Source organism: Capra hircus, unplaced genomic scaffold, assembly GCF_001704415.2.
Source record: "Capra hircus breed San Clemente unplaced genomic scaffold, ASM170441v1, whole genome shotgun sequence".
In the NCBI taxonomy this organism is placed as follows: Eukaryota; Metazoa; Chordata; class Mammalia; order Artiodactyla; family Bovidae; genus Capra; species Capra hircus.
The window spans coordinates 1-10,412 of NW_017191587.1; the positions used below are offsets into that span (position 1 = coordinate 1).

The following is a 10,412-nucleotide window of genomic DNA, read 5'->3' on the forward strand; positions in this document are numbered from 1 at the left end:
GACAAGACATTATTTACTTTTGCGCAAAATGACACACGACGAAGCGACAGCACATGAATTCACTACAATTACTTTTATCATCTCTTCCATCATCAATATTACTGCCAAGTAAGCTCACTTTTCCAAAACGTTCTCATTCCAATTCCATTGCATCCTGTCAGGACCACAAAATACCATGGAAGAGTCTCCAATCTCTTTTACAAAACAGCAAAACTCTTGCTCGCAAACTGGGTAAGCACAAATGCACTGTGATCAGCATCATTCATGAAGCTGAGACACTGAAGTCTATTTAGCATTCTATGAAAACAATCAAAGTTTGAAAATTATCTAAGGAGAACTGGTGAATCTCCATGTCATCATACAGAAAACAAATGCAATGAAGCTATACACTGGTTCCCCAAACTGCCCCAGGCCCTCACTTCTGAGAAGGCTGACCGCTCCCTCTTCAATCTCAGAGCGAAGGGTCACCTGGATGCTGCTCTGGCTCAGTCTGCCTCATCGTCCTCCCTTGCAGCCTCTGCAGACTGCAGTGGGAAGGCCCTCAAAGCCCTTTGTTTGACCCTGAGCAGAAATGCCATGATTTCCCACTTGCTGGTCTCCGCATAAGCCCGGCGACCCCACAGGAACTCATAGCGAGCAGGGTGGCTGTAAGGCACCTGCCGGTACTCCAGGTACCCCTCCTGCACCCACACGGGTCAGAAGCGTCCTGGGCTCCCCAAAGATGCAGTGCACACTCCCAGCATACAAACCCAATCTGCTGAGTGCTCCCCAGACCTTCTCCTCAGGGGCACGGTCTCCATTCCGCATGATCAGGTTGAGGACCAGCACCAGGAGGCCGGCCTTGGGGATGCTCTGCCCACTGCTCAGCATTGCGTTGCAGCTGAGGCCCAGGATGGAGACCATGATGTAGATGTGCTCCCTGGGGTCCACCTCCTTCACTTCCACGCCAAAGACCAGCTGTAGGCACTGCGAGGCTTGGCTGAAGACCACCGGAAGTACTCCTGGTTATCCCTGAGGACCTTATTCAGCATTTCCGCCTGGGAGGTCGGCTCCTTGGCTCGATACTTGAGGAGCAGGAACTTCATTAGGCTAGCTATCATCTCATTCAGCGCTTCCTGGGGCAAGGACTCCCAGTGCCTAAGGAGGACACTGTGGGGGAGGAGGCCGAGGCAGATGCAGCCACCCCTGCCTCAGCCCCCAAGAGCTGCGCATTCACCGGGCCCTGGGCTCGCCAGGGTCCTGAAAATCTTCCTCGGGCTTGCTCAGCTCACTCATCTCGACCACGAGCGTGATGCCTGGGATCAAACCACAGACAGGAGTCAGCCAGGGTGACAGATGGGGACCACGGGCCAGGCTGGGGGAGAGAGGGGCTGTGAACGGCCTCAGCTGAGCACCACACCCTGGGCGGACTGACACAGGCAACTTACAGGTCTCCTCTTGAGGGGTGCTCTCAGACCTCACAGGGGCAAGCCTCAGGGGCAGCCAGTCCCCTGGCTACCAGAAGGAGGAAGTGAGGTGGCTCCGCAGGGTACAGGTCAGCACAGTCCAAAGGTGTTTCCGAGGCTGACAAGGTGGGGGATTAGGCCCTTGGGTGGTCCCTTCTGTTCTGGGGTGGGGGGCCCCCGGTGCACACTCAGGGTACCCTCCTCACCTTGACTCCGGGTACTGCCTGCACCTTCTCTGCCCTCTGACCTCAGGGCACGAGCCTCGGTCCTCTGCCTTCCCCTCCTGGTTCCTGCAGCTCCTGTGAGAAAAAGGGAGGGGGCAGCTCGGGGGTATCCTGTGGCACAGCCCTGAGCCTTTCTGTGACAGTACGAGGGGTGGACTCCTGTGAGGTCCCCCAGTTGTGTGTGGGAGGTCCCCTCAGGGCTCCCTTGCAGTGCTCACCTTGCCCCTGGCACCACCTGGTCCCTCCCCTCTGGGGGCCTGCATGGAAATTCAGAACAAGATCCCAGCCTCAACAGAAAAGCACTGAGGGGCTCCACATGCTGCCGAACCTGCCCAGGGCTTCCTGTGGGTCCTAGGCTGGGGACATGGCTCGGTCCTCAGCTCCTCCTCACGTCCTGCCTGGCCTCCCAGCACTGACCACAGGGCGGGGATCTGCTTAGTCCTCCTCGGGTTTGGGGAGTTCAGCCTCTGCCGACCTGAAGCCTCTGCCTCCGCCCAAATAAACCTCACCTCCCGGGGTCCCTAAGCCAGAAGTCAAGAAACTGCTCACCCCACTCTAGGGCCTCCAAGAGTCCCCACAAGGGCTAGGATCCCTGCCTCCCTGTTGGGGTCTTTCCACTTCAGTCCACCCTCGCATGCAGCCTGGCCCTCAGGCAGGACCGGAGATTGTCCCGTCCGCCATTTTGAGACCCTGCCGCTTTCCACAAAGATCCCCAGTCTCTCTCAGACCAGCATGTAAGAAAGGCAGGCAGACAGAATGTGCTCCCAGGGCCGACTACAGGGGCGGGGATCTGTGGGGTTCCGTCGCTCCTCATGCAGGGTCCCCTCAGTCCTCCTTCAGGCACCTCACCTGCCTCCGGCCGGGACCTGGGATTCTCGCCTCTCCCCAGCTGAAGCCCCGCCCCTTATACCAGGGCCCCAGTCTCTCCAAGACCCGGATGTCAGGAAGTCAGACCAGGCCTGCTGCGCTCATCCGACCCCCACAGTTGCCCTGGACTGACGGCAGAGATGAGCCTCTCTGAGGTACCCTCTGATTGGGGTTCAGGGTCCTCTAGTTCCTCCTCAGGGTCCTCAACCTGACACCCCACCGGACCTGGGAATCGGACCACCTAAGGCCCCGCCCCATATGCAAGGTCCCCCAGTCTGAGATCCCGACCAACCGACTCAGGAAGTCAGCCCCCCTACCAGGTCTCCAGTCTGAGATCCGGATATGAGGAAGTGAAACCACGCACGTTGGGCTCATCCTACCCCAGGGCCGCCAAGGACCAACAGCAGCTACAGGCTTCTCTGAGGTCTCCTCTGATTGGGGTCCAGAGTCCGCTCAGTCCTCCCTCCAGGGTCCTCAACTTGAAACTCTGGAGGAGCTGGGCTTCTTCCCTCTGCTCACCCGAGGCCACGCCCCCTTTCCCAGGTCCCCAGTTTCTCTGAGACCTGGATGTCAGGAAATGCCAGCATGTGCTCATCCACCCTCTGTGTTCCCTGAGCCTTGATGCGAGGGTCCCGCCTCGGTCAACACTAGGGGCATCCCTAGATCTGCCAGGGCTCAAGATGAGGTCCCTGAGGGATGATAAAAAGGTAACCCCACTGATCCCTGCCCCCTGCTGTCAGCCCTGGGCCACCCTGGTGGTGGGATGAGCACCTAGCAGCCTGTTCTGACTTCTGCATCTGCCTCTCAGAGACATTAGGCAACTGTTAGAAGGGGCAGGGCCTCAGATGGGAAGAGGGGAGATCTTAGTTCTTTTGAGGGTCAAGGTGAAGACACTAAGGGAAGACTGAGAGGATGCTGGACCCCAGAGCAGAGTGGGGTCTGGGAGGACATAGGGCAGATGAACCATGGTGCATTTCCTGACATCTGGGTGTCAGAGAGACTGGGGACCTGACATAACGGATGGGGCACGAGTGGGGAGAGGAGAGAATCGAAAGCCCTTACACAGGGACAAGTTGAGGTCCCTGAGGGATGACTGAAGGGACCCCAAGTGAAGACTCTAGGGACCCCAAGGTAAGACTGATGGAACCCCACAGATCTCAGCCCCTGTTATCGGCCCTGGGAGCCCTTGGGGTGAGAAGAGCACACTAGGTCTGTCCTCTCTTCCTGAGTTCCGGGTCTGTGAGTGTGGGGACCAGGTGTGAGGAGCAGGGACCTCTTCCCACCTTTCCTAGTGGGGAGACGACAGAGCCTAGGTCCTACCGGAAGTCAAGGTGAACACCCTGAGTGAGGACTGAGGGTAGTCAGATCTCAGACCAGAGGGAACCTTGGTAGTCCCCAGGCAGGACAACTTCATGCCGCATTGCCTGACATCCCTGTCAGAGAGACGGGTGAAAGCAGCAGAGCCTCCCGATTGCAGACAGGACACTTGCAGATCTTGCCTGGAGTACAGGCTCCATGCGAGGAGGGACCGTGAGACAGTTAGACCCCAACAGGGAGGGACTTGGCCCTTGCAGGAGGGTCTTGGAGGGCCCAGAGCAGGGTGGTGAGCAGGGTGAGCAGCTTCTTGACATCTGGCCTGGGGACCTCATGAGGTGAGGTTTTTCGGGTGGAGTGCGGATGTCTTCAGGTTAGCAGAGGCTGGACACACCAATCCCGATGGAGGACTAAGCAGACCCCTGCCTCTGTGGTCAGTGCTGGGAGGCCAGGCAGGACGGTGAGGAGGAGTTGAGGACCGAGCATCTCCCCAGCCTAGGACCCGTGGGATTCCCTGGGCAGGTGCGGCCTCTTGTGGGGCCCCTCAGCACTTTTTGTTCAGGCTAGGGTCTTGTTCCTGAGTTTCCTTGCAGGTCCCCAGAGGGTAGGGACCAGGTTGTACCAGGGGAAAGGTGAGCACTGCAAGGGAGCCCTGAGGGGACCTCCCGCCACACAAAACTGAGGGGACCTCACAGAGTCCACCCCTCGTACTGTCACAGAAGGCTGAGGGCTGTGCCACAGGATACCCCCGAGCTGCCTCCTCCCTTTCTCTCACAGGAGCTGCAGGAACCAGGAGGCGAAAGCAGAAGTCTGAGGCCTGTGTCCTGAGGTCAGAGAGCAGAGGTGATCCAGGCAGTACCCGGAGTCAAGGTGAGGAGGGTGCTCTGAGTGTACACCAGGGGCTCCCCATCCCAGAACAGAGGGGACCCACATGGGCCTAGTCCCACCACCTTGTCAGCCTCGGAAGTCTTGGACTGTGCTGACTGCACCCTGGGGAGACACCTCACTTCCTTCTTCAGGTAGCCAGGGGACTGGATGCCCCAGAGGCTTGTGCCTGTGAAGTCTGAGAACACCTTTCAAGAGGAGATGCAAAGTGGCCTGTGGCCGCCCAGGGTGTGGTTTTCAGCTGAGGCTGTTCAGAGCCCCTCTCTCCACCATCCAGGCCTGTGGTCCCCATCTGCCCCCTGCCCGCCTCCGCCTCCTCCCTCCTGCCTCAGGCTGTGGTTTGATCCCAGGCATCGGGCTCATGGTCGACATGAGTGAGCTGAGCAAGCTCGAGGAAGAACTTAGGACCCAGGCCCAGGGCCCATTGGAGGCTCAGCTCTTGGGGCCTGAGGCAGGGCAGACTGCAATTGCCCAACCCCGTTAGTGTGTGTCTGTAATTCTCCCACTGTATCTGTGTGTCTCTCAGTGTGTGTGTCCCTCTTAGGTTGCATGTCTTCGGTGTGTTTCTCTCAGTGTTTTTTGACTCTCTGAATCTGTGTGTCTGTCTCAGTGTGTTGTCTGTCTCAGTGTGAGTGTGTCTGATTCTCAGTGTTTGTATTTGTTTGCTCTCAGGACTGTGTGTTTCTCCCACTGTATATGTATGTCTCTGAGTGTGTGTGTCCCAGAGAGTTTGCCTCTCTGTGTGTCTCTGTGTGTGTCTGTCTGTATGTGTGTTTCTCTCAGTGTGTTTTGACTCTCTGTTTGTGTGTCGCTCTCAATAAGTGTGTCTCTCTCAGTGTGTGTGTCTCTCTCAGTGTGAGTGTGTCTGATTCTCAGTGTTTGTGTTTGTTTGCTCCAGGAGTGTGTGTTTCTCCCACTGTACGTGTATGTCTCCCAGTGTGTGTGTCTGTCTCAGTTTACATGTTTCTGTGTGTCTCTATGTGTGTCTCTCGGTGTGTTTTGAGTCTCTGAATGGGTGTGTCTCTCTCAGTGTGAGTGTGTCTGATACTCAGTGTTTGTGATTGTTTGGTCTCAGGAATGTGTGTTTCTCCAGCTGTATGTGTATTTCTCTCAGTGTGTTTGTGCGAATGAGTTTGCCTGTCTGTGTGTCTCTGTGTGTTTCTCTCAGTGTGTTTTTAACACTCTCTCAGTGTGTGTCTCTCTCAGCATGTGAGTCTCTCAGTGTGTTTTTGTCTCTTTCAGTGTGTGTCTCTGCCAGTGTGTCTCTCTCATTGTGAGTGGGCCTGGTTCTTAGTGTGTGTCAGTATTTCTCCCACTGTATGTGTGTATCTCTCAGTGTGTGTGTCCCTCTCAGGTTGCATGACTCTGTGTGTCTGTGTGTGTTTCTCTCAGTGTGATTTGACTCTCTGAATGTGTGTATCTGCCTCAGTTTGTTGTCTCTCTCAGTGTGAGTGTGTGTGATTCTCAGGGTTTGTGTGTCTCTTGCGCTCAGGAGTGTGTGACTCTTCCTGGATGAGGGTGTCTCTCAGTGTGTGTCCTTGTCAGTTTGCTGTGTCTGTGTGTCTCTGGGCTTGTTTCTCTGTATGTGTGTCTCCCAGCATGTGTATCTCTCAGTGTGTTTTTCTTCTCTGAATGTGCCTCTCTGTGAGTATATCTTTCTAATTTTGTTTCTCTCTCTCTCTGTGACTCTGTCAGAGTGTTTCTCTCGTTGTGAGTGGTACTGGTTCTTTGTGTGTGTGTGTTTCTCCCACTTTATGTGCATGTGTCTCAGTGTGTGTGTACCTGTCAGATTGCATGGCTCTATGTCTCTGTGTGTATTTCTCAGTGTGTTTTTAACATTCTCTCAGTGTGTGTCTCTCTCAGGATGTGTGTCTCTCAGTGTGTTTTTTCTCTCTCTCAGTGTGCGTCTCTGTCAGTGTGTCTCTCTCATTTTGAGTGTGCCTGGTTCTTAGTGTGTGTATGTGTGTGTTTCTCCGAGTGTATGTGTATGTCTCTCTGTGTGTATGTCTCTCTGAGTTTGCATGGGTCTGTTTGTCTCTGTATGAGACTCTGAGTGTGTTTTGTGTCTCTGAATGTGTGTGTTTCTGTGTGTGTGTGTCTCTCTCAGTGTGAGTGTGTCTGATTCTCAGTGTTTGTGTTTGTTTGCTCTCAGGAGCGTGTGTATCTCCCAGTGTATGTGTATGTCTCTTGGTGTGTATGTCTCTCTGAGTTTGCATGGGTCTGTTTGTCTCTGTATGAGACTCTCAGTGTGTTTTGTGTCTCTGAATGTGTGTGTTTCTGTGTGTGTGTGTCTGTCTCAGTGTGAGTGTGTCTGATTCTCAGTGTCTGTGTTTGTTTGCTCTCAGGAGTGTGCGTATCTCCCAGTGTATGTGTATGTCTCTGAGTGTGTGTGTCCCAGTGAGTGTGCCTCTCTGTGTGTCTCTGTGTGTGTCTCTCTGTGTATTTTGACTCTCTGTGTGTGTGTCTCTCTCAGTAAGTGTGTCTCTCTCAGTGTGTGTGTCTGTCTCAGTGTGAGTGTGTCTGAGGCTCAGTGTTTGTGTTTGTTTGCTCTCAGGAATGTGTGTTTCTCCAGCTGTATGTGTATGTCTCTCAGTGTGTGTGTCCCAGTAAGTTTGCCTGTCTGGTGTGTCTCTGTGTATTTCTCTCTGTGTGTTTTTAACACTCTTTCAGTGTGTGTCTCTCTCAGGATGTGTGTCTCTCAGTGTGTTATTGTCTCTTTCAGTGTGTTTCTCTGTCAGTGTGTCTCTCTCATTGTGAGTGTGCCTGGTTCTTAGTGTGTGTCAGTATTTCTCCCACTGTATGTGTGTGTCTCTCAGTGTGTGTGTCCCTCTCAGGTTGCATATCGCTGTGTGTCTGTCTCAGTGTGTTTTGACTCTGAATGTGTGTGTGTGTCTGATTCTCAGGGTTTTTGTGTGTCTTGCGCTCAGGAGTGTGTGACTTTTCCTGGATGAGAGTGTCTCTCAGTATGTGTGTCCCAGTCAGTTTTGCCTGTCTTTGTGTGTCTCTGTGTGTGTCTCTCAGCATGTGTGTCTCTCAGTGTGTTTTTTTCTGTCTCTCTCAGTGTGTGTCTTTCTCAGTGTGTCTCTCTCATTATGTTTTTTAATCTCTCTCAGTGTTTCTCTCTCAGTTGTTTCTCTCATTGTTAGTTTGCCTGGTTCTCAGTGTGTGTGTTTGTGTTTCTCCCTCTGTATGTGTATGTCTCTCAGTGTGTGTCTCTCTCAGTTTGCCTGTCCGTTTGTCTCTGCATCTGTCTCTCAGTGGGTTTTGAGTCTCTGAATGTGTGTGTCTGTCTCAGTGTGTGTGTCTGTCTCAGTGTGAGTGTGTCTGATTCTCAGTGTTCGTGTTTGTTTGCTCCCAGGAATGTGTGTTTCTCCCACTGTATGTGTAAGTCCCTCAGTATGTGTGTCCCTGTGAGTTTGCCTGTCTGTGTGTCTCTGTGTGTGTCTCTCAATGTGTGTGTCTCTATGTCTCTCTGTGTGTGTCTCTCAAGGTGTGTGACTCTGAGTGTATGTCTCTCTCAGTGTCTGTGTGTATCTCTCACTGTGGTTTCTCTCTCTGTTTTTGGGATGTCTCTCACATTGTGTGTGTGTGTCTTTCTCAATGAGGGGTGTGTTTCTCTATGTTTTGTGTTCAATCGTGCACAGTGTGGTGTGTTTACTCTCAGATAGTGTGTGTCTCTCTCCGTGTGAGTGTGTCTGTCCAGTGGTGTTTGTGTGTCTCTCTCAGTGTGAGTCTGTCTTTTTCTCTGGGTGTGTGTGCCCGTGTATTAGTTTTTCTCTCTCTGTAAGGGTATGTTTCTCAGTGTGTATCTGTCAATTGTGTGTCTGTATGTGTCTCAGTGTGTGTTTGTCAGTGTTTGTGACGCACTCTCAGTGTGTATATCTCTCTCAGTGCGTGTGTCTCTCTCTCCAGTGTTTGTGCCTCTCTCTTGGTGTGTATGTGTCTCTTGTGTCTCTTTGTGTGTCTATCTCCAGTGTTAATGTGTCTGGTTCTCACTGTGTGTGTGTGTGTCAGTGTGCGTGTGTCTTTCTCTCTCTGCATGTGTATGACTAACAGTGTGTGTGTTGTGTCTGTTCATTGTGTGTCTCTATGGGTCTCTGTGTGTATCTCTCAGTGTTTGTGACTCTCTCCAAGTGTTTAAGTCTGTCAGTGTGTGTGTCTCTCAGTGTGTGTTTCTCTCTCTCAGTGTGTGTCTGTTTCCCTCTTTGTATTTGTATCTTCTACATGTGTGAGTGTATGTGTGTGTCTGTGTGTGTGTCTCTAAGTGTCACTGAGTGTGGCTCACAGTGTATGTCTCTCTCAGTTTCTGTGTCTCTCACAGTGTGTTTCTCCTTCTCAGTGTGGATGTCTCTCTCTCTCTTAGTGTGTGTGTCTCTGTATGTTGTGTGTTCACTATTTCACAGTTGGTGTCTCTCTCTTGTATGTGTCTTTCCCTGTGTGTGTGTGTGTGTGTGTGTGTGTGTGTCTCAGTGTGCATGGATAACTCTCAGGGTGTGTGTTTCCCTTTCAGTGTGTGTGTCTCTGTGTGACTCTCACAATGTCTCTGTTTGTGTGTCTCCCAGTGTATCTCTTTCCATGTGTGTGTTTCTGTCTCATTTTGCATCTGCCTCAGTGTTGTGCATCTCTTTTGTAGTGTCTGTTTGTTGCTCAATGTGTGTGTCTCCCCCTCGAAGTTGTGCATGTCTCTCAGTGTGTGTGTCTCTCTCAATGTGTGAATGTGTGTCTCGCTCTGTGTCTTTAAGTTTCTCTCCCTCAGTGTGTGTGTGTATGTGTGTGTGTCTTGCTCCCAGGAGTGTGTGTCTCTTCCTGGATGAGGGTATCTCTCAGTGTGTGTGTCCTTGTTAGTTTGCCTGTCTCTGTGTGTTTCTGTGTGTGTGTCTCAGTATGTGTGGCTCTCAGTGTGTTTTTCTCTCTCTCTCTCTCAGTGTGTGTGTCTCTCTCAGTGTGTGTGCCTCTCTCTCTGAGTGTGTGTGCCTCTCTCTCTGTGTGTCTCTGTGTGTCTCTGTGTGTGTCTCTCTCAGTGTGAATGTGTCTGATTATCAGGGGTGTGTGTGTGTGTCAGTGTGCATGTGTCTCTCTCTGTATGTGTATGACTCTCAGTGTGTCTGTCCATTTTTTGTCTGTAAGTTTCTCTGTGTGTCTCTCTGTGTTTGTGACTCTCTCGAATTATTTAAGTCTCTGTGTGTGTCTTTCAGTGTTGTGTTTCTCTCTCTCAAGGTGGATGTGTCTCTTTTAGTGTGTGTGTGTGTCTCTCTCTGTATGTGTATGTCTCTAAGTGTGTGTGTGTTTGTCTCTGTGTGTGTGAGTCTATGTGTCACTATGTGTGGCTCACAATGTTTGTGTCTCTCAGTGTGTATGTTTCTCTCAGTGTGTGTGTTTCTCACAGTATGTTTCTTTTCTCAGTGTGAATGTCTCTCTCTCTCTCAGTGTGTGTGTCTCTCAGTGTGTGTGTGTCTCTGTATGTTGTGTGTTCACACTTTCACATTGAGTGTCTCTCCATTGTGTGTCTTTCTCCAGTGTGTGTGTGTTTGTCTGTCTCTCTCAGAGTGCATGGCTAACTCTCAGTGTGTGTGTGTCCCTTTCAGTGTGTGTGTCTCTGTGTGTGTCTGTCTCTGTATGACTCTCACAATGTCACTGTTTGTGTGTCTCCAAGCGTGTCTCTCTCTCCATGTGTGTA

General features: G+C 52.0%; 1 pseudogene; it reads right to left on the reverse strand.

The window, feature by feature from the left end:
- Positions 1–485: 485 nt before the first annotated feature.
- On the reverse strand, positions 486–1,275 carry LOC108634885 (annotated as a pseudogene).
- Positions 1,276–10,412: the final 9,137 nt, after the last annotated feature.